General features: G+C 46.4%; 1 protein-coding gene across 1 annotated transcript in view; it reads right to left on the bottom strand.

The window, feature by feature from the left end:
- LOC119174747 (uncharacterized) overlaps positions 1 to 24,846 on the bottom strand; it is a 59,376-nt gene extending 34,530 nt beyond the window's left edge. The window contains exon 1 of the mRNA XM_037425788.2: positions 24,549 to 24,846. The gene's annotated coding sequence lies outside the window, so the exon portion shown is untranslated. The remainder of the gene's footprint in view (positions 1 to 24,548) is intronic.
- Positions 24,847 to 25,404: the final 558 nt, after the last annotated feature.

Raw genomic sequence — 25,404 nt, 5'->3', positions numbered from 1 at the left:
TCATATCCATGTTCATGTAAATGACGTCTGTCTTGTCATCATCGTTAGAGTATGTCTAAGACGGAAATGTTCTGTTGAGTGTTATTGACGTTTGTGGCAATAAATTTTTTCTAAACAATAAATGGTATGCTCCGCCAACAGTGATAACCGTGCAACCCAGGCAGAATTTTCATAACTTCCCCACTAAATGCAATCGGCGCTTGTTTACGTGTCGTCAGGACCTTTTGTGTATTTCAGGCGTACGTTTTGGCCGTGGTGGCACGTGTTAGTTTCGATAGTTTTCTGTCAGAAATGTTATTTCTTGAAAAATTTCATCGAGAATCCCGACTTCACACTCAACCAAACAACATTTTAATAAGTAACGACGAACTTTTATTTCATGTTATGCATAGTGTTTGTATTATCAGCGAAAAAATTGACAGATCTCACGTACGATGGGAGTCGATGATATGCGAAGCGTGAGTGGGGAAGGTTGATGTGCCACTTTCAAATCACCACAACGTTAAAAGGTGGCGGTAAATTATGCCGTACACGACTTAAGTGTCATGATTATCATGGTTGGATGCGTCGTTTACCTTCGTCATCTATTCACGTCACGTGATGCCAAATTTAATATATGTGGAGCTAGCAAGACGGCCGTGAGTACGCTATGAGTGTGGTATGTTGTCATGTTTTTACATGACACGCGTCGCATAATTATCATGTTTGCGCCAGTCATGTACATTCGTCATCCATTGGCGTCACGTAACACCAAATTTGGTATACGTGGAGCTAGCGAAACGGCCTCGAGTGCATCATGAAGGGCCAAATATACTCCAATGTAGCGTTGTCGCGCGCACACGCTGGGCACAGCGACGCTACGTTAGCAAAACGCGAGCACTCTAAATCTGACGCCAAGCGCGATCGGCGTGACCAGCGTCCGGCATCGCGGCCCGACGGCAACCGGCGCGAAATGCGACATGCTGCATTTGGCACCAATGCGTTACCCAGACAGCACTGCATCCGCCTCTTTTCGAGACGGAGGCCCCGCCGCGGTGGTCTAGTGGCTAAGGTACTCGGCTGCTGACCCGCAGGGCGCGGGTTCGAATCCCGGCTGCGGCGGCTGCATTTCCGATGGAGGCGGAAATGTTGTAATCCCGTGTACTCAGATTTGGGTGCACGTTAAAGAACCCCAGGTGGTCTAAATTTCCGGAGCCCTCCACTACGGCGTCTCTCATAATCATATAGTGGTTTTGGGACGTTAAACCCCACATATCAATCAATCAATTTTCGAGACGGAGGGACGCCGGACGCGCTGAAACGCGCATGCGTCAAAGCAACGCAGCGCGGCGCGTGCCTGCGAGTATATGGCAGGATCGGCGCCTGGCGTGGCAACGCCGGCGTGATGCGACAAAATGAACGCCGGTGAGCACGCGCATCACGTCACGTCGAAATGTATTGGTGCCTTGACTGTGGCATGTAGTAATGTTCTCACATGAGCCCCGCCGCGGTGGTCTAGTGGCTAAGGTACTCGGCTCCTGACCCGCAGGTCGCGCGATCGAATCCCGGCTCTGGCGGCTGCGTTTCCGATGGAGGCGGAAATGCTGTTGGCCCGTGTGCTCAGATTTGGGTGCACGTTAAAGAACCCCAGGTGGTCTAAATTCTCGGAGCCCTCCACTACGGCGTCTCTCATAATCATATGGCGGTTTCGGGACGTTAAACCCACATATATATCAATATTATGTTCTCACATGACACGCATCTCATGATTATTATGTTTGCATCAATCACATACCTTCGTGACCGGTTGGCGTCACGTAGTACCAAATTTGGCATATGTAAAGCTAGCAAAACGGCCGTGAGCACATCATTAGTGTGGAATGTATACAAATAGTCATGTTGGTACATGACACGCATGTCGTGGTTATCATGTTTGGATGTGTCATTTATGTATGTCATCTGTTCACGTCGCGTAATACCGAGTTTGGTACATGTGAAGCTATCGAAAAGGCTGCGAGCGCATCATAAGCGTAGCATGTAGTCATGCTGTTACATGACACGCATCTCATGATAATCATGTTTGCACCAGTCACATACATTCGTCATCCATTGACGTCACGTAATACCGAATTCGGCATATGTGAAGCTAGCGAAACAGCCGCGAGTGCATCATGTAGTCATGTTACATGCCACGCATCTCATGTTTATTATGTTTTCACCAGTCTCATACCTTTGTCATCCATTCACGTCCCGTAATACCAAATTTCGTATAGGTTTCGCTAGCGAAGCGGCCACCAGCGCATCATGAGCATGGCATGTAGTCATGTTACATGACACGCGTCTCATGATCATCATGTTTGGAACAGTCAGACACCTTCATCATTCATTCACGTACCGTAATACCAAATTCAGTATATGTGACGCAAGCGAAATGGCGAAGAGCGCATTATGAGCGTGGGATGTAGTCATGTTGTTACACGACACGCATGGCATGATTTTCTTGTTAGGGTCTGTCGCTTGTGCTTGCTATGCAATTATGTCATACCACACCAATTTCGCAACATGTCATGTGAACAAAACCACAGCAAGGGCAGCAAGACCATGAAATGTAAATCATGACATTCATGACATACATGTAATAATTTTCTTGTCATGACTTATCAAATATCCTCGTTATATAGTCATGTTATGCCATACCAAGTTTGGTATCATTACCATTATCCAAACGGCCAGGAGAGCTAAAAGTCGTAGGCGGATAGATAGATAGATAGATAGATAGATAGATAGATAGATAGATAGACAGATAGATAGATAGATAGATAGATAGATAGATAGATAGATAGATAGATAGATAGATAGATAGATAGATAGATAAATACGCTCAAAGTTGCCGAAGTTTGCTAAGAAATGCTTGCACAGGTGAATGAAAGACACGCTGCCGTGCTATTTATTCTAAGGGTATAGCCGACTTGGGCAATACAGCTGCGCGGCAAAACTTCAGGGTAAAGATTACGAGAAGACATTTTGGGAACCGCTTGGTTTTCTTGATGGCGATCAATGATCCGGCACGAGAACCGAAAAGCCACGGTATGTTGTTTTAGATGCAAAGCAGCTTATGGCAGGTGCTGTGTTCATCCCTCGCTCCCAGTTGTGTTCCACATTCTGATCAGAGACTTGATGGTACTCATGCTTGTTTAAGCTTCTCAAGGATTGCTCTTGTTTCAATGAAATTCAGCTGTTCTTCGAGCGTTTTTCCTTCATATACTTGTGTTCTTTTCATCGGCTTACAGCTCCGTTTTCTTCTGAGCAGAAAGATCTATTGAAGATACAACGTTGCAAAGCTGTAAATTGTTGGAAATTAACTTTATTAGGTCCTTCGGTATGCGCTTTAACACGCTGCGGGTAGGTACTACGTCGAAATATCTCTGCTGCCTCGCGGGCCTGTTGAACTGCTTTAATATATAGCTCATTTATTTTTAAAGACGATAGTCTTTATTAGGATACTTCGAAGCAAAAATATTGGTCTGTCTGTTGGTCGACTTGTCTGTTTGTCACCAACAATGCCCAAAATTCAATCACATCCGCAGCGCCCATCAATATTGATCTGGTTTCGGCGTTCATACTTGTGAATATTGTCGATTAAAATGGAAATAGTGTGTGTATATGATGCACAAGCTTCAGACGTGAATATCTCTGGCGTGTTTTTTTACACTATAAAAGGAATACATACGTTATTCTCTCTGCGAGACGTAACGTTTTAACAAGGAACGACTAACTTTTAATTTACAATATGCGTAGTACATGCATCACCAACACAAATGTCCTTATGGTTAAAACACAAATTGCCAATCATTGCTCAATCACACAGATGAATGAAAGGCATGCTACACTACTGGGGGCGGAGTGTGTATTTATTCTTAGGTTGTAACCAACTATAAAGTGGATACTGGCGTTGCGATCATTCAGCGACCATGGGGAATTATGGATGTGACATGGATTTGCCTAGTCTTCCAACTTAAGGGTGGCGAATCGCACTTGTGGCTTCGTCTACTGCTGTGTTTTGGTTTTGTTTCGAAGGGAAGAACAAACCAATTTCCACTTCGTGACCCGATTCGAATTGGTGAGCCTAAAAAATTCAAGTGGTGAAGCGTAACTGGAAAACTATTGCTGATTGTTGTTTCGTGACAAAGCAGCTTCAAGCCAGGCGAAGCCAGAACGAACGTAAAGTACGAAGACTAAATAAATACATGTCATATCCATGATTCCCTTGCTCGCTGAAGCACCATGCGTTGCAGGTCCCATAGACACTAGCGTCACAGTTCCCTCTAGTGCGTAGTTAGGAAACTCTATGGTGGCACCTACCCCACCTACCCGTCGCCTTGCATTCTACAAATTATGGCCTCCGAAATTGCGCGCACACGCCGCGCGCCTGCTATATCAGAGGCCATCCTTTCGTTTTCCGAGATTACTGCCAGATGGCGCTAATGTTTCACGCAATGCTTCCAGACTTTTCTTGTTGACGATGATTAAAACTTCATTTTGGTTTAGAGAAGATGCAGGGAAGGCCACGCGCCACCCGGCTAATCCCACGTAGGGACCGCCAAGCCGACCTTGGCGGCCCGTTCATGGCCACTCTGGACGGCCAGGGTTTGATCGTTCAGTATCAAATCCAGAATGCCATTCACCAATGAACATCAAATAAACATAAAATAAACGTTTTATGCACTCCTTCCAGACGCAAGACTATCTGTCGTCTTTTGACGACATTTGCAGTGAAACATGCAGATACAGTGCCAATTTTTTTTTTCGGTAACCATTTGCCCCCAGCAATACGTGGGGATCAGGCCCACACCCTCGGGATCAACAGCGCAGCGTCCATATATCGGCTAAGCTATATGGGGGTCATCCGCGACTTGTCGACAAAGTTTGTTTGAGGGCGCGATCTTCACAACCAGGGTCTTTCCATTGGCCAACAAACGAGGACGTCAAACAGTGCGAGGTGCGACGGGGGAAGAAGGGGTGTTGTGTTGTTTAGGCTCCCTCAAATGGAAACGATGTCAACAATCGCACCATTTGTGTTACTGGGTGCGCGAAAAGAATGCCAAAGTAAAGAGAGGTGTGAAAAGGGGGTGATGGGAGGACAGTTTGTTTGCGCCAAACGAGGCGAGTTGAGCAAATCCAATCAGAGGGGAGCTCGCCGGACCAATCGAAGTATTCCCGCCTTCTTTTGCCATGTGTTTCAGGGCCGATGCCTTCGGCGTGTAGTGCGTATACGGTATAACGTTTTAGCCCACGCGCTGCCTCTCGGGAGTCCAAAGTGGCCCCGGCGCCCTTATGAGCGCGAAGGAGAAGCCGCCGCCGTGGCCAACCGCGCGGTCGATGGCGACGGTGTAGCATTCGAAGCACGAACGCGAGTTCTTTCCCGGAGCCGAACGCGCTCGCGCAGGGTGCTCTGCGTGATTGCGGCCAGCGTGTGGATGGTGGCATGGAGGACCTTGGTCACGCAGCGCGAGTGGAATTTATAATGCGGGTACCCTGCGCATTAATCTGTATCCTGCTGAAGGATATAACTATATGCTATAGATAGATAGATAGATAGACAGATAGATAGATAGATAGATAGATAAGTATACAGATAGATAGATAGATAGATAGATAGATAGATAGATAGATAGATAGATAAGTATATAGATACATAGATAAGTATATAGATAAATAGATAGATAAGTATACAGATAGATAGATAAGTATATAGCTAAATAGATAGATAGATAGATAGATAGATAAGTATATAGATAGATAGATAAGTATATAGACAGATAGATAGATAGATAGATAGATAGATAGATGGATGGATGGATGGATGAATGGATGGATGGATGTATGGATGGATGGATAGATAGATAGATAGATAGATGGATAGATAGATGGATAGATAGATGGATAGATAGATGGATAGATAGATAAATGGATAGATGGATAGATGGATAGATGGATGGATAGATGGATAGATGGATGGATAGATGGATAGATGGATAGATGGATGGATAGATGGATAGATGGATGGATAGATGGATAGATAGATAGATAGATAGATAGATGGATGGATGGATAGATAGATGGATAGATAGATGGATAGATAGATGGATAGATAGATGGATGGATAGATGGATAGATAGATAGATGGATGGATAGATAGATGGATGGATAGATAGATGGATAGATAGATAGATGGATAGATAGATAGATGGATAGATAGATGGATAGATAGATAGATAGATAGATAGATAGATAGATAGATAGATAGATAGATAGATAGATAGATAGATAGATAGATAGATAGATAGACGGATGGATGGATGGATAGATAGATAGATAGATGGACGGATGGATGGATGGATGGATAGATGAATAGATGGCTAGATAGAAAATTGAGAGCATTTTTTTCTATCTGGAAAATGGGGGCAAAGGAAGGTCGGCGTGTGCGTGTCTGACCAAACGGACTTTTTTCTTTGTTTTTATAACATTGCGCAATGCTCCCTTCTAACCCATTTTCTTCCTCCCATGCCGAGTATTGGACGTTCACGCAAGTGCTGAGCGGCGCATCACTCCCGTCGCTACAGGCAGCAATGACGGTTGGGAGTGAGAGTATGAAATGCAGTGATGAAATGTGGCTACGTTAAATGACAGCTAAATGTATATATATAGAATGCCAGATCAGAAATGACTCTTCACTGACCACTACGCCGAGCCAGCATCACTTGTTGGAAAATGACACATAGAAGTACGCATGCGATCGGCGCACTTCCGAGGGCCTCGTTCGTGTAAGACCCCAGCACTTAAGCACACTCGTCAGTGCCAGGTTTCTCGCAAACTATGCCACCGCGGGCACAGAATGGATTGTTATACTATTGTATCACGATATCGCATTAAGTTCTTGTGTACATGTATGCCAACATTGTCATGTATATTAGAGCAAATGTCCTCACTGTAACGTATTGATGTTGGTCGTCATACATAGATGTGCCGAAGTGTATGTGCGCTGTTACTGGAATCGTATGAGGCCTTTATGTTCTGTACATACTGTAAATAATTTTTTTCTAAACATGATGGCTTCACTGACCGTGCGAACAAAGGTCGTACCAGCCACGGGACGGTACTCCTGTCCAAGGAACGGCTTTAGGCTCTCCCATAGTAGAGCACCAGGTACTCTAAATCGTAAACCACTTTTTCTAAACACACAGAAATCCGTGACTAAGAGCAGCTTCGCTTAAAATAAAGACCGAACGAATGAATGAAGCAGTTTTCTTATTTTCGAATTTGTGTGGAGAATTGTTAGAGACTGCTGTATGGTCCCGCCCCTATACACAGGCGTGAGCATGCAGGGTTCCTCTTCAGGGTGGTGCAAAAATTCGTCGCAGCAACCCCCCCCCCCCCCCCTATTATGTCAATGTATGATGCTGATCTTGCGCCGCCCTGTCTCGAGTCACAGCGCCCCCCTCGCTAATACGTCAATGTATGCGGCTGGCTTTGCGCCCCCCCTCCCTCTTTCTAGGCGACCGAGGAAGAGGAGGGGGGCTCCCTACCCCCCACGCGTGCACGCCCAAGGTCCCGCCAGCGTTCAGATGTATGTTTGGCCACCTTTGGACTACGTGTGCTCCTTTTAGGGCGATATGGCTGTTGGCATGGTGTGCAAAAGAAATGGCAACTAGATATACTGCATATAGCTCTAAAGATAGCCTCTCGGGCTAGCCATATAGGGCTGCGGCAACTAGTGATACAAATTGAGTAATACTTTCTGCTGAGCGAGTTGTTCCGCTATTGCAAGGGAAAATGTTTGCAAGAAAACCAGACAAGACGTGTTTTTTTATTTCAAAGAAAAATTGCATTTGTCCGAGTTTTGTATTTTTGTCTGTTTGATGAAGTCATTTTCACTTGCAAGTACTTATACAGACACACACGGACATGTTTTTTTATTTTAAAGAAAAATTGCATATGTCCGAGTTTTCTGTGTTTTTGTCTGTTTGATGAAGTCATTTTCACTTGCAGGTACTTAAACAGACACACACTTGATTAACAACAAAGAATAGAGTTTTAACATACGAGTGCACGTAAACCGATCACAGCAGGCGCTACGCTAACCCTACCAAACTACATTTTCTTTCTCAGTGAAGAAAAAAAAAATGCCTTAGAAATGTAAAGGGATCTGAAAGTGTAAAGGTGGGATAGACAGGTACGTTGCACATGTTATACTATGAGGACAAAAAAAATTTAAGAACAACATGAAAATTTGGTGAAAAGTAAGAGGAATTATAAAGTCTGTATATACAGCTTGTATCGTTGATCTTGTAATAAAATCTTGTGTGGTGTCGCTAACCTTCACGTCCGCACAAGGCTTTCAAAGAAAGCAAGCCTGGAACATGCATGCGTACGCATTCCAAGCAGGTGGCGCACTTAGTCCTTTTTAATCCTCTTAATCCCCTTTCACGCGACACGAGTTAACCGATGGACATCACGAATTTTTTCATTGAAAATATTTAGACATACGTGCGATAGTTCAAACAATCATAATGTAGGCTAAACCTGCCTGGATAAGATCCGGTCACTCATAAATAAGCTCGGAAACTGTGACACAAACAATATAAAAAAGCAATACGCAAGAGAGAGAGAGAGAGACGAGAAAAAAGGAAGGCAGGGGGGTTTAAAACAGATTCTAAGATCCGGTATGCTACCCTGCACTGGGGTTGGGGAATAGGAGATTGAAGGAGACAGAGAAAGATGAAAATAAATAAGAACAAGAAACACAGACACACACGCACGCACAAAATCGATTCACTCAGAGTTGTTCACACGGGCCAGTAGTTCGCAGGAAGCCCAGTATATCCCTTGCACGGATTTCTTCTGTGTAATGTACTTTCCTCTGACCGCGGCTGGTCATCTAACTTGTTGAGTGTACTAGAAAGATATTGTGTTCATATTTTATGCTTCTGGCAATCGCACAGGACGTGTCGAATCGTCTCTTCATCTCCGCAGTGTACGCAGGCGGTGGTGGCGGCGGTGCGCGTACACATCATTAAACGCGACAGCCAACCATAGTCTGCTCAGAACAGTAGCGCCATGCCGTCGGAGTCTCGTAAGCCGTAAGATTAACGTAGACAATACGCAAATTTCGTTTGAAGCGTGTAACGCTGATGTGTCAATAATAGTTGAGGTTTTACGTCCTAAAACCACCAGGCCCCGCTGCAGTGGTATAGTGGCTAAGGTACTCGGCTGCTGATCCGCAAGTCGCGGGATCGAATCCAGGCTTCGGCGGCTGCATTTCCGATGGAGGCGTAAATGTTGTAGGCCCGTGTGTTCAGATATGGCTGCACGTTAAAGAACCCCAGGTGGTTGAAACTGCCGGAGCCCTCCACTACGGTGTCTCTCATAATCGTATGGTGGTTTTGGGACGTTAAACCCAAATCAATCAACGGCCTAAAACCGCGATATCATTGGGAGGCACGTCGAGTGGCCGGCTCCGGAAATTTAGACCACGTGGGAGTTTTTGACGCAGGTGCATTTTAATCTAAACACATGAGCCTCCAGCCTCTCGTCGCCATCGAAATGCACCCGCCTCGGCCGGGATTCATTTCCGGGACTTTCGTGTGAGAAATCGAACACCACAGCTACGAGACCACCGCGGATGACGTCACGCGGACGCACTTAAAAAGAAAGCCAAAGTGACATAGCTTTTTGTTGTTCTCAGAGAAAGTCATCGTTCGGCGGGATCAGCGTTTTCGCTGATCCCGATTAAAAAAAAGTTGCGCACTCCTACATTTAAGAGCCAGGAGGCTGTTGTTGCTGACGCTGCAGGTGCTATATATATATATATATATATATATATTGTAATGACGAAAACCGAAACTGGAACTCTCTCTGGCACAGACTCGCATGCTAGGAAGGAAGAGACGAAAGACGACGAAGAGGAAGCAGAATAAGAACAGCCGGCCTGCAGCAAAGGCGTTGTGTCTTATTTCTCGTCGTTACAATGGCGCAGTCGACGAAGAAAACGGCTTACGTCTCGGTTTCGTCATCCAGAACGCCCGCCGACGTGCAGCCGCGGTAAGCGTCGCTTGAGGACGGCGTCAAGCCCTCCTCGGCAGCTGTTTACTGACACCACCGTTCGGGGACGGCGTCAAGGCCTCCTCGCCGTCACGCTTCTTCGCTGATGGGACCCGCAAGGCGTCCGTCGCGGCCAGCATCGATCCCAGCACCGACGGATGGCGTCCAGGCCTCCGTTGTGGTTCCGGGAAACTTGTCCTGGGACGCGACACGTCGCGGCAACCATGCGCACGGGCCCCTCTCACCTAGGGATGGCGTACATGCCTCCTCCATACCTGGCAACCTGTCGGCGCTTCAAGCACCCACCGTGTACGGCGTCGAGGCCTACCCGGCGGCGCAAGACCGCTTCATCTACGCCACAGTACCAGGTCACAACTCATCACACGGGTTCCGCTTGCCTGGGAACGTCGTTGACGCTTCCAGCGCCCTGGAACCCATGTCCACGAATCCGACCACAGCTGGATTTCCAAGGGACGCCGTCCACGCGTCCTTGGTCAAGAATTGTACCACCTCGAATACCGCAGTCACTGTATCCTCCGCAGAGGCGGGCCTTGGCTCTTCGTGCGGATCACACGACAGCGCAGCGGAGCTGCAGCATACCATCGCGCAACTCCGTGTCACGACCAACGCCCTCATAGCGTCGAGTTCCAAGCTATGTCCTGCCATCTTGCCAACATTGTGCGCACTCAATGCCATGTTGGCTGCGGCCGCCGCACAAAACTTCGAGGTAAGCTCGCCCGAGAACCGTCGCAATCTCCGGCGTTCTCTCGCGGAGGTATCGGAGCAAGTGAACTGCTTGGCGGGGGCACATTTCGGAGTTCTGCCCGCCGTCCCGCCATCGCCGATTTCCTTCGCGCTACCGGAATTTCGCGGCTTCCAGGACGACGCCGAGGAATGGGTGGCAACCGTCAACGCTCTCGGAACGACTGAAGAGCAGAAGTGGGACATGGCCATAGATCGCCTGCGGGATGCTGCCGCAGCATGGCACAGGTACGAAGGCGTCAGGCAGCAGTCCTGGGCAGAATGGAGTGCAGCCCTGATTGCCGCTTTCGGACGGATTTCCTGTGACTCCAGCAAGTCCAGCTCGATCTTTCCCGAGGCCGAGGATGGAGCCCAGGCAGCGCCCCGCCTCGAGGCTGCAATCGTTCGTTGCAGCTCGTCAACGGAATGCTGCCAGGAGTTCCCTGCTGCTGACCCTGACCGAAGTGGCTGGAATCCTACACTACAGGTCCCGGACTCTGCATCGGTATTCGACCTGAAAATACCGCCACCAGACCTTCGTCCGGAGATACGGCCCTCGCGCTCGTCGTCTGAGGACATCGAGGCACTCAATCCTATTGTATTAGACACAACTGAACCCTACCAGACCACGATCATGCTCAGCCACGCAGACACTCGGCTACCAAGGAACGTTTCCTTCGAGAAAGCCCAGATACCTAGCTACGCTGAGGCCACTGCCATCGAGAACTTGCCGAGGACCAGCCCTCCTGCTGTTTCCTCCCAGCATACGATGTTTGCACATGACAGTTCGCCAGAAGCCACCGGCTCGACTACGTCTGGGAGTTCTGCTGTGGTATTTATGCCCAACCATGAGCTGCGTCCCATCTCATTTCAAGAAATGGCCCAAACGTCATCATGGCTGCCTCGCAGGGCATCCCGCTGCAGTTCAGTCCACCAGCGACGGTGGGACAAACACCAGCGTTTCCAGGTTACTCTGCGACCTTGCCGGAACAGTCAGGGCCGTCCACCTGAACTGCATTCTACGAGTTGTCAGGAAACGTTGCATCATGGACGAGTTCGACCACGGCGACAAAGTCAAGCCCACCCACCAAAAACTTTACCGCCAGCTCCGCGCGCGCACAGGACCCAGTCTCCATCACGACACGGTGAACGACCCAGACGACATAGCCAGTGTCGGCCGCCGGAGCCAATTTCGACAAACTTCCAGCGTGGTCGAGACCGACCACGACGATGTAGCCAACCTCGCCCACCTGAAGCACTGTCAACTGCTGCAGCTAGCCTTACCTACCAGAACATTGTCGTTTGGCCCAACGACAATGCTAGCAGTCATGGCCGAGTGTAATGACGAAAACCGAAACTGGAACTCTCTCTGGCACAGACTCGCATGCTAGGAAGGAAGAGACGAAAGACGACGAAGAGGAAGCAGAATAAGAACAGCCGGCCTGCAGCAAAGGCGTTGTGTCTTATTTCTCGTCGTTACAATATATATATATATATATATATATATATATATATATATATATATATATATATATATATATATATATATATATATATTTTATTGTGCCATTTCTTTCTGTTCGATCGATGCACGGCTAGCCGACGTATGGGAAGGCTCCGATACGTTTCCCGGCTTTTTGCGAGGCTCCGAGGAAGCAGGGATTATTATAGTCGCGACTCCACCGCCCCGCACAGAAATGTAAAAAAAAAACAAAAAACGACAGTCTCTCCTGTACCTAGCTTTAAACTCAAGCGCCCACTCAGCAAGCAATTTCCTCTGCCGTTCTTTTTCTTTTTCTTTAACTCTGCGACGCCTCGGGAAGCGGGAGGTCTGCTCCGCTTGAATGCAAATGGAACAACGCTGGCAACATCCTTCCTGTCTTCGCGCGAATTTTCGGGGGGGCGTTTGCGTTATAAAAGCCGAGCTGGCAACACTGTGGCTCAAGGTGTGTATCACTTGCGACCAACGTCGCTTGTGACAGCCGTTGAATGACTTTGTTTTAGCCCGCAACTTCGCAATGAAACCCTCTTCTTACCTGCCTCTTCTCATTTTGACCCTCTCTCCCTTCACTCTCTCTTCCGCTTCATTGCGAGTCTATGAGCAACATCACTTGTCACTTCTGTGTGTTCTTTTTTCTTCTTTTATATCCACGCTTCGTTGAGCGCTATAGACCATGCGCAAATGCGTGCGCGTGGGTTTGCTTACACAGACCGCTTTGTGTCACGCTATAAATTCAGTCTGTTTACGCCTCGCCTTTCATGTAGGCAATATACGGGTGATGTGCTCCGTGACCGGGCCAGTAGCAAGGCGGGTGCACTCGAGGGCAGCCTCTCTCACACCCTCACCCACGCCATTTCGGTGGAGGGCTGGTAGTGTTTTTACTAAACAAGAAATAAACAGTGAGAATGCGTACGTGCTCACGTTGGAGCCCTTAGGTACGGTCGGCGAAAGCTTTGCAGGACTAGCAATCAAACTTCGTTAGCAGCCAAATAATTATTTTGATCGAATCGTCGTCAAGACCTCCAGCTTATGTCCCTACTAGGTCCTCTCTCTCTCTCTGTCTCTCCACACACACACATACACACACACACACACACACACACACACACACACACACACACACACACACACACACACACACACACACACACACACACACACACACACACACACACACACACACACACACACACACACACACACACACACACACACATACACACACACACACACGCACACACACACACACACACACGCGCGCGCGCGCACACATACATACATACATACATACATACATACATACATACATACATACATACATACATACATACATACATACATACATACATACATACATACATACATACATACATACATATATAATATGACCTCGCCTCGCCGCCGTGGTCTAGTGGCTAAGGGTACTCGGCTGCTGACCCGCATGTCGCGGGTTTGAATCCCGGCTGCGCGGCTGCATTTCTGATGGAGGCGGAAATGTTGAAGGCCTGTGTGCTGAGATTTAGGTGCGTGTTCAAGAAGCCCAGGCGGTCGAAATTTCCGGAGCCCTGCACTACGGCATCTCTCATAATCATATGGTGGTTTTGGGACGTTAAACCCCACATATCAATCAATCATATGACCTCCCCCCTCAACTTTTGGAACGTCAAACCACAACAGTTGTTATTATCATTTAGGAGGCGGAATCAACTTTGTTTACAAAGATGGCGTGGTCTTCTTTGGGCAGGGTCTCTGCAGGACTTTGGGAAAGGACTTCTGTGGGCAGAGACCTTTTCGGTTAAAGCACCTTTAGCTAGCTGCATTTAATTATTGGAGTCTTAATGAGCTCCTCTCAAGTTAACCACGAGCTAGCTGGGAGAAGGGTTGAGGGGGAGAGGGATACCTTCAGAGCCCCACAATATGTGATTTGAATTGGCCCATTATCATGTGTTACAATTTTTACTAGCCGATTCCCCCTGAAAGAGAGGAGAACATTGTCGGTACATTGGCTGACGCGTATTCAGTAGTGGTGCTGCGCAAAAGTCAACGGCGTTCACATAGGTGCTCTCTGTCTCTCATCTTTATACTTCCCTTTGCCATTCACTCAACGTAGGGTGGCAAACTAGGCATGTGCTTGCTTAACCTCTATGCTTTCTTCCCTTATTTTTCCTTCCTTCCTTGGTTTCTTCAGGGACACAAGTCCGGCGAAACTACTTTAGTTCATTGAAGTATGTTTTCGAACTGTGTGTTACCAAAGAAGAAAGAGAAGAAAATTGTCATATCATCATTCAAACAACCCTTGTTTATACACGTAAATGATGTTGTCAGGATACCACGCAGAATTCGGGTGCTCGCATTTCGCTCATTAAAAAAAAAAACGGAAGACTGTATATCAAATGTTGAGTTTTTTTTTCTCTTCCTTCCCAGTGCTCCAATAACTGATTATGAAGCTTATCGCCCTAATGTGAAAACTTTAGCGCCATTCCACTTAATCTAGATGCCACTTACGCTAAACTTTCCGCCTTCCCATTAACTGCACGTAGGCTGCACTATGAACGAAGTGCAGCACGTAGGCTGCACTTCGTTTCTGTTCACGTTTTTTTTTTTTGTAGAGTGAGCTTATAAGCCTTTTCTGGGGTTTCACGCGAGCCGTTAACTTCGAACGAATCGGTTAACGGTGCCGACGCGCGGCTCCATTAACGCGGGCCGCGCTAACTGATTGGCGATGAAGAATGATCGCGAGCGTGGCGGTGTGACGTCGAAGACGCTAAGAACGCTAGAAACGAGATGCGCATACTTGCATCTATACGAGCCATAACAAAAAACAAATAGTTCAGCAAAAGACAAACAATGGAAACACGCGTAGGCTACGTAAGAGGAAGAAATAGTGCTACTTATGTGAAAAAAGGAACGCCTGGAAGCGACAATCCCGGGAAGACGAATGACTGCGTAGCGAAAAGTGGTTTCGATCAATAACTGCGATGGGCAGGAAGCGGCCGACAGTGGAACCTTTTTGATGGTCTCCTAAAGGGGTGGCGCGTCAGACCTCGCATTCGGGGCAACAACACTAGTGACTTGGAAACCCTTTGAGTGCTCAAGGCCTCCTGAAAGTGGGCTGTATATAGGAGACCTCTCCCGGAAGCACCCATGCTGATTCAGCCTTATTTACTTCATTACTTTCTCGCTCTTTGGCGCACTGTTCTCCCGTAAAACACAATGCAACACGCCTATAGAAGCCTATACTGAAATACTTCAGTAGTTTTTATGGAGCAAGACGCGAGCGTTTTCAAATGGTCTCACTTGACATGTATTTGTCACCGTTCTTTTTGCCCTCACCGGTACTAGATACTAATAAACGTAAACAGGCCTCCGGTATATTTCATACAATGTCTCGCTCTCTTTAGAAACCCTTTCTCTACACTTCATATGCCGGTGTCACAGGGACACTTTCGGTCACGATCGGAGCTGATCCCGATTATCCTCAATCCGGATGAGCTAGTGCCACACGGTCACTCTTAATCGCAATTAGGCCCGATCGGCATAAAGATGATCGCGATAAGCGCGTCGCCGTTTCACTTTCAGATGTCTATTGTCCACGCCAATCTCGATATGGATTAGTTTGAACCATGTGGCTAAGACCTCTGCTGATCACGATAAAGAAATCCCATCCGGATTTGTCCTGATTGTGATCGAAAGTGCGCGTGTGACACCTGTATTATCCACGTTCTCGTTCACCTGTTATTTGAGATATTTCTTTCTTCGGGAGGACCGACAAGCCAAAGCCCGAGTAGGCCCTTCATACCAAACAGACGTTTGCAATGCCCTCGGGGACTTTGATCAAACTCGACGCACCATGCGCAAATTAGGCTTAGCCGCGGTCCCAGCTCGGCTCTACACTTTACAGAATCGCGCAGGAAGAAGCCAGGTCCTATCAAAGGCCACCCCCAAGTTTTCGGTGAAGCGTGCGCCTTCCTATGGCAGCTCGACGACATCGGACTTGCGAGTCCGTGTATAAGGTTGGCTGGTCTCGGCTCTTGATGGAGTGGCCCAGCGGCGCTGTGCATCGATCTGTTGACGAGGCCTGGCGACCGTGCGAGGCCTAGCGCAGCCTCTTGCATCGAATAACAAGCGAGCCGTCAACGACAAAGCAAGGCCCTTTCGCCTGGCCTTTTATGCACCCTCCTCCTGACCCGCTCCAGACTATACAGAGAGAAGGGCACGTGCATCTGGGACGCCTTCCTCTTTATCTTATTGGATGGGTCATGAATATTCAAGAGGAGCGTTGAACACGATGCTTACAGCTAGCAAGGGAATGGCTACCAGATCACTCACTTGTCGTGTTTGATTGTGTTCTCTTCTCTCTCTCTCTCTCTCCCCTCACTTTGATCTTCTATGTTCTCACATTGTATGGAATGCGCGAAAGCCCCAGTGCACACGAAATTCAACTTTATTTTTTTCGTTTGATCACTTCGCACAAGAACTTTCGAATTAGATGCCACTTTGTCCTAATTTCATTAGTTTTTCATGCGACTTACCTTAAACATCGCCACTCTTACAGAGCTGTGCATACACTGTGGCAACACTGACGAAGCCGGCTGTAATTCTAGGATTGTTAACGTGTCGAAAACTTGCTCCCGTGTTCCTCTGTTCAGCTGGCATGAAAAATTACTTTACTACCACGTTGTAAGGAGTAGACGGCACTGCTTATATAAGCATCTTCTTTTCTTCCAAGTCAATCGGAAATAAATGTGTTGCGTGCGGTGCAGATGCCGGGCAAAAGAAATCCAACCATAACTTGCAAGATTGCTCTTCCGTTTTTACTAAAATGTAATCGTAGGTCATCACAGACCTCAAATACCCGTAAATAAGATTGGCATTCATCTGCGGTGTTTCACGGTGCGACATACTCTAAAGATGCGAACTACACATGATTACCTCTTCAGCTGCGCAAATGTATTCACATCATAATGAGCTGAAGACAACATACTTGGTTTGGCCAGATTGATTAATATGTGGGGTTTAACGTCACAAAACCATCATATGATTACGAGAAACGCCATAGTGGAGGGCTCCGGAAATTTCGACCACCTGGGGTTCTTTAACGTGCACCCAAATCTGAGCACACGGGCCTACAACCTTTCCGCCTCCCTCGGAAATGCAGCCACCGCAGCCGGAATTTGATCCCGTGACCTGCGTGTCAGCAGCCAAGTACCTTAGCCACAAGACCACCGCGGCGGGGCAACTGGTTTTGCCAGAGTTATGTATCTTATTGTCCTGTGTTTCAGGTCCATCCGGCGTGGTGAGAGTTTATGTGACACAACCTATGCCTTTGAATCTGTACACTAGTCACGTTAACATAGAATAAAAAAAAAAAACCTTGGATATGGCGGTGAACGTAAACGTAACCCTCTATAGAGATGAGTAATGTCATTATTTAGTACTTATAATTATTTAAAAAAGATCATTGAACTCGTTGCATAAAAGTTCATTGGCTGTCCATCATAGAAATTGCCAGATTTTGCGATGAGTGTGATGCGTTGCTCTGTGCCAGTGGCTGATCGTGTTTGTTTTACACTATAAGAAAATCGCAAAACCACATTCGTGTCAACGTATGGCCGCGTGGACGGTATCGAGAAAGAGAGAGAAAGATGAAGACAGTGAGGTTAGCCAAAGGACGCCTCCTGTTTGCTCATTCTGGTAAAGCCAATAAAACAGTATGTCAGAGGGACACAACGGAGGAAAATATCTTTTCGCGTGTTTGTAAAGTACAATTTCACAAACACGAACACAACCGCTACCACGATGTCATGCTTGGTAAGCCAGAAAACGCGCGAGAACAAAACGAAGGTGTAGACGCCAGATCTCCGCGGCAAACAACGTGACGTCATAGATGTTGAAGGCGTCTACTAGGTCGTACGTCACTTCCGATCAATAAAAGTGTAGTAAATTGTCATCTGCGGGTTCAATAGAGCTAGCATACGAAGTTTCAGAAAATTTCAACGCGTCAATGTTGTGGAGATAGGAATTTCGATCATTTCGACGTCGTGCGTGGAGCTGTCAGCACGAAATTTAAAAACGATACATCACACTTGATTTTTTTTCCGTTAATAAAGAACTTAAGATAGTGAAACTTATGGTATTAGAGTTATAAGGGTGCAATTTAGCAATCTAAACAGAGTCATTGTTTCTCCTTAGTGTCCCTTCAAAGACAGTAAGGCTGTATGCCGGTGGAGAGAGCCTACAGTTAGAGACGGGTGTTCAGAAAAGATGAAAATCCTTGAACGAAGTAAGTGGTTCGATAAGAGGCTATGTCTATCTTCAAGGCGGTAACTGTGGTCTCGAAGAAGAGAAGACCAAATGTCGAAACACTCGTTGACAGTATGGCCTTATTGGGATAACCGAAAGAGTCACAGTCATACAGTGCCTTGTGTTTTGTTCCTCGTATGTCTCAGCTGCCCGCGCTGCACTCGTCTTGCCATGGCTTACCGAAGCACTCGAGCCTCTACCCTTGTCAGCTGCCTAACGGGGTTATCCCATCCTCAGGATCTGCGCAAAAGTTTGGTTTGTTTGTTCCTCCACTTACGAAGATATTGAACTGGAGAACTGCACAAACGCACATAGATCCCAATAATTGTAAGCGTTTATAACTAATTTCCGCAAACAGCTTCGCCGTCTTTGACTTGTGATTCGCTCAAACTACCGCATATTTACGAATGTATTTGTTCTCTTCATATTTTTTTTCTGATTTCACATGTGCGAAGCGCTAAATTCCAAGTGCTCTCCTCTAAGATGAAATAGTTCACAACCTAAGAGCGGACGTATTTTGTTAAAAAAACTCGCCTTTGAATATTAAGTACTCAGCGCAATGTGTACACATTAAACAGGCCAAATACCGAAAGCACGCTTCGATGATTGCTTTGTTTGTTAGTTTTTAGCATATTGCGTATACCTTATTGTGGGCGAAAGTAGATAGGTCTTCATTACGTAATGCCAACGCACTTTCTTAATTCATTAATGCGATCAGGTAAGACGCGGGTGTGAGCTAAAGAAAGGTGTGCATGAAATTAAGGTGCACTAAATACACCGCAGAAATCTAAGGAATGTATAGGAAAGAAATCTGAATGAGCACCTATAACATTTATCGAAAAATTCAGGCAGTTAGCCGGTAGCCTAATGATCGCGCGTATAGGATGACATATTTCTTAGAGCAAAAAAAAAAAAAAGCAAGAAACCAGGCTTACTATAGTCTCCTTTTACGTTCGCGGGCTTCCATTAGTCTCAGCAGACCCTTATCACGTTCGTTCCTGCAATCCATGATTGGTCAAGTTCAATAGTTTTTTTGTTTGTTTCTTTTTTTTTGTTCCGGTTTCTCGCGTTGGCAGGCAAACACGGCCCGATGTGCCCTCTGTTCGGAATGAGATCCCCAAACACCATTAGGAGTGAGTAATGTTACGGACTTCAGTGCTGTATTTAAACGGTGGTTTCCTAACGAACGCAGAGTTTTATACTGCTCTTCTGTTGTTATTACCAAGTTTCCATCGCACATTTGCTCCACTAATGACGGCGTCGATTTATAATTCGAACGAACACGGCAGTGCAAACGCTGCTTACTGGTTTTGCTGCGCTGCATGTGCGTGCCCATATGGCTGCTTAACACGTGGTCTTCGGTTGCAATACCCACGTTGACAGTTTTCATCACCATAAAACGTGCACGATATACCAGTGCGCGCTGATTAGAAAATCCATTACGCCGTCGTGAGGTTGGCTGGCTGTTTTGCGGGAAGGCTATAGCTTAACAAATAGAGCAAGAGTGAACGTGAGAAGCGTGACCTTTTACTACGTCAAACTGCTTAGTCATCGCCGCTTAATAAGTTTAGCGAAATAATAACGGTGATAAATAAGAGAAAAAACATGGATGGGTGTACCATGTGAAGGATGAGTCTTGTTTCAGGTTTGAGGTGGCCGAATTAGGACGATGGAGGCGAAAATGCTGTCATCTCTAAATGCTAAATCTATGGGCTCAGATTTGGGTGCACGTTAAAGAACCCCAGGTGGTCGCAATTTCCGGAGCCTTCCACTAAGACGTCTCTTATAATCGTAAGGTGGATTTGGGACGTTAAACCTGACATATCGATCTATCGATCGAATTCGGTGCATTACTTCGAGGAAATATGCCGGGCTGTCTCTATCAGTAAGCAATTGGCGTTTTGAAGGACGAACTATGACATCAAATGATTGTGAGAATACATTTGGGTTAAGACGCTGTTTTTTTTTTCGCTGTTTGTTCAGGCGCTTACACGCACGCGCGCACACACACACGCAGGCGCACTTTCAGATTTTATTCATTCTAACTTCGTAATATAATTTCATCGAGTGCCAACTGACAAGACTTCAGGTGGTCGAAATTTCCGGAGCCCTCCACTACGGCGTCTCTAATAATCATATGGTGGTTTTGTGACGTTAAACCCCACATATCAATCAATCAATCAACTGACGAGACGTGGCAGTTGGCCATCTATGCTTGTAATTACACGTGCATCTGTTGTCATTTTCGCGCTGAACAAATTAGCACTAAACTATACACCAGTCAACACGTACGCTTACGTCACTGCGGCTGAACTTACATTAGGGCTTGAAGACTTTAGATTTTCTGAACGCTAACACAGGATGCTTCCAGGATACAAAAGCGTATCGACAGTGCGATAATACTTGCAGTTGCAGCATCTCCTTGAACGTTTCTCGAAAGAAAAATCGGCAGATCCCACGTATATCTTGGGAATCGACGTTATATATATATATATATATATATATATATATATATATATATATATATATATATATATATATATATATATATATATATATATATATATATATACGTGAAACATGCTGAGAGAAAGTGACCGTGTAATATCTTTTATTGTGACTGTATATTGTAATTTTTTAGTTGCAGCACGTGCTTGAACCTTTCTAAAAAAAAACTCAAAACAGGGAGCGGAGCTTTGCTGAACCAAACGCACCTTTCACATACGGTAAGACACTCTACGAAAATCAGATCTGAGCTGTGATGCTCTAACAGAGGACGCACTTTTCGATAAAACATACTCTGCCTATTTGTCGTAACGCTGACTCCAGCGATGTCTTTTGTTAGACCACTGCCGTTAATGTAACGTCACGGGAGGTTAACCTCAGTGAAACTTTCTATTGTGTATATCATATGTCGAAACCACCTATTGTATTGTCGCAGCTTATCGCGCGACAAAGATGAAATAAGTGGTTTCTTCATAGAGATAATGCCTCTCCATGATGTTCAACCCTGAGCGTCTGTCCGTGCTCTAGTTCAGGTTTAGGCTGAGTGATGATGAATCTTATTGTTTTTATTTAGGGGCGAATCTCTTTAAAGCGGCACCCGTTCGTCTTTCGTAGTAGTCGTAGTCGTAGTGTGTAAATAGTCTCACGTCTTGACCTGCAAAGTGGTGCCGGTGGGAGATTTCTCGTGTGCGTTGTGGATCAATAAGAAGTTCACAGCGTGCGTGTTAACTAAAAGCCGAATTCTCCTGTTTCTCATTCCACATTAGCAGCCATTGACATGTACATTGAGCTCCATCTGACAAGAATGGGTTACTACGTTATATTTGCTGGGCGTAACCTCCTTGGGTTTAGAAAGGTTTAGCGAGCGTTGAGCCGCAGTGCCATGAATACAGTGAACTAGTATATACCATGAACTCGAGGTGGTTAATAGTGGGAAGTAGACACGAAGCGCAAGCCGTAAGAAAGTGTGCCTGTGCCACCTCTCGTTTAGTCCTTAAAATGTCTGCCGGATGGCGGTGCTTCTATTTGGGGAATATATGATGAAAAGGTGCTAGATGGTGGTACTTGGAGTGTTGAATAGATGGACAAACGGACACACAAACAGATGCATGGACGGACGCACAGATGGCTGCACGGACGGATGGACGCAGGGGCGGATTCATGGACGAGCGCAGGCAAGGACGCACAGATGGACATGCGGACGCACGAACAGACGCACACATGGACGGGCGGATGGACGCATGGACAGTCACACAGACGTACGCATGGACGGACGGAAGCAAGAACAAATGGACGGACGGATGCTTCGCCCCACTCTCTATCATTCACTCCGTGGATACGCTGCCATTTTTTCTCATATAGAAGGTGATGATTGCATTGGTCAATTGACTTTGAGAATAATTGTTGCAGTTTTACTTTCCAAAACCATGATGTGATTTTGAGGGACGCCGTAGTGGAGGGCTACAGAAATTTCGACCGTCTGGTATTCCTTGACGCGCACTGACGTCATTCAGTACTCGGACCACGAGCGTTACGACTCCATCGTTAGTCGACTTTCCTATACCATCTATGGAGAATAACATTCAAATGAATTTCTTAAAATCTAAAATCTAAATGGCTCGCCTCAGCTTTGACTGTTCTTAGGTCTGTATTCAAAAACCATCCTCAACCTTACATAGTGTATTTATTTATCCAGTCTTCAATCGCTAGAAGTAGTGTCGCAGTCTGATATTAATTCATAAGTTGTTCACTAACCCTACCTACTATATTAGTTTTCATCTTAAATTTCAATATCACATTATTTTTCAGCTGACCTCAAGCTTGTCGACTAAGCCTAAATGCACTCCGAGACCTAGATCAGATTTTTACTAGCGGCCTGGCCAGAAGTGACTACCTTCTCCTTAGATTTTTGTGCCCTGATGAACAAGTCAGCTCTCCGGTCGAGGTTGAGTGATGAACACCTGCGACTGTTCATGAGGATCGTGTAACCACAAGATGTTAGTGCGGACGTTTCCTTCTTTGTCGCAGATAAGCGTATCAGGTGTAAAGCTAGCGTCTTTATAATTTTAGCAGTTCCCCTGAGCCTCGCTAGGAATTAAGTTTCGTGAATTTGCTACGGGGTGAGGCAGCTGCTGTGGCCACCAAGTGTTGAACCGTAACTGTTGAGCGAAAAAGTGGCGTCGAGATTTTAGGGAGCTTTCGCACACCTCTTGCGGGCTCCCATAGAGCTAACTTAGCGTACGATATTCGAAAACTCCCTATATGTTTTTCGAAACCCCGATGCCGAATTCTCTTCACAAATGACTCGTGTATGAAATATGGGAGATGTCTTCTTTTAAAATGGCGACGTTAGCTGACATTTGGTTCAGGCTCCAGCCGCTAGTTCCAACGTTCCTCGCTTTGCAGGCTCTTCTGGGAATAAATTTTGTGACCGTGTCCCGGAAGCTGATGTGAGTTTGGCACCGCTGGCCTAGATTTTCGTACATATTCGAGATAGAGTATTATTCGTGTTCCACTTCCCAGTACCACTTAGCACGTGTAAGGGGGGTGTACTTAATAGAGTATATAAATGTACTTCATGCCGATCATTCATCCTTCGATTCGTCTCTCTGGCATTTTACTTTTCATGTACAAATACCTCACAGGCTCCACGTACGAATATTGCGTGAGGCGTAGTAGACAATACTTTTTAGCAAGAATACAAAAAACAAAAAAGAAAAAGAAATGGGAAATGAAACAAGTATTCTACAATGGCAAAATGTGAAGAGATATGTAACACGGGTTGTAACATTGTAAAAATAAAATACTTATGTTGTAGTACGTATGTGTAATACATATTTTAGTGGAGCTAAATAATAATAATAATAATAATAATAATAATAATAATAATAATAATAATAATAATAATAAGATCCGGTGTTTTACGTTCAAAAACTGCGATATGATTATGAGAGACGTCGTAGTGGAGCGCTCCAGAAATCTCGACCATCTGGTATTCTTTAACGTGCACCGACTCGCACAGTTCACCGGCTTTTATTATTTTCCCTCCATAGAAATGCAACCACCGTGGCCGGGGTTAAATCCACGACCTGTGGGTCGTATTTTAGTGGTTCTACATGATATCCTAATATAACGTATAAAATAGTGTACTAACCATCTATTACTGTTCTTTTTTTGCGAAACATCTGGTCACTTGAAGTCTTGTCTATGCAGTATATTATAGAATGTTGAAGTTGCTGCCGCGGAGAAGGCACCACTGCTTGTCTATAAACGCTGGCTGCAATGAGACACCGTGTTTCAGTACTTTTCGTCGCTTCAAGCGTTCATTTTCCCCCGAACTTCTACATTGTACCACGATCACGTAGCACTGTTCCACTCCATAACGCTCGAAGAGACATAGAAAAAACAAGGCTCCTACCTAAGCGAAGTACAGTCGCTCTCTTCTTCAAGAATCACAGAGCTTGTCTCCGGTTGTTGCACCGCCAGTGGCATCCATTCACATCACCGGAGACGATTCGGAGTCGCGCAACATTCCCTTCGTGTCGTTATTCCATGTCCACAACTTGGCGCGCATTTAGCCTTTCGGTTTCGGAGATGAACGCCACATCGCGCACTGTGTGTTTCCTTAACGGCATGCGTGCGGAGTCGGGAGCGAGACGGCGAGCTTGGAAAATGCGCGCGCGTGGCTAGGGCTTCCGCTCCGGCGTTCCACCCGGGGCCGACTGTTCTCCGAGACTGCGGCTGCGGAGCCGGGGTACGATGGAGAGGAGAGAGGAAAGGAGTTTTCCTCCTCTCTCGTATGACTCTGGCTCGCCCGTTGGTGGAAAGAGGGAGGGCAAGAAAGAGGAGGAAAGAGAGGGAAGAATGTAGGGAGAAAAACGTCGGAGGAAAAGGGCGCGGCGCGTGTGTCCAAAAAGACTTTCGGTTGTTCTGTTGCTTGGGAGGCCCGCCGGCGGCGGGTATTCCATTCGGGTCGTGTGTGTCGTTTCACCGGACGTGAGCGATGAAGGCCCGAAAAAAGAAAAGAGAGTGAAAAGAAGACTTCGCGCGCTGGATCTGTGAACGGATCTGCTAAGACGGAGGTCGAGAGTTCGAGTCACGTCCCCCTTGGTGGTGCAGCGATAATGGTGCTCGGCGGCTGACCCGAAGGTCGGGGATTCGATCCCGGTCGCGGCCGTGACATTTGAATGAAGGCGAAGTGCTAGAGATCTGCGTGCACTGCGCCATGCCAGCGCGCGTTACAGAACACCACACGATCGGAAGTTCCGGAGGCC

This window comes from Rhipicephalus microplus, chromosome 5 (genome assembly GCF_043290135.1).
Source record: "Rhipicephalus microplus isolate Deutch F79 chromosome 5, USDA_Rmic, whole genome shotgun sequence".
Lineage (NCBI taxonomy): Eukaryota > Metazoa > Arthropoda > Arachnida > Ixodida > Ixodidae > Rhipicephalus > Rhipicephalus microplus.
Note: the sequence above shows the minus strand (reverse complement) of the source record. Positions and strands in the feature narration are given on the sequence as shown.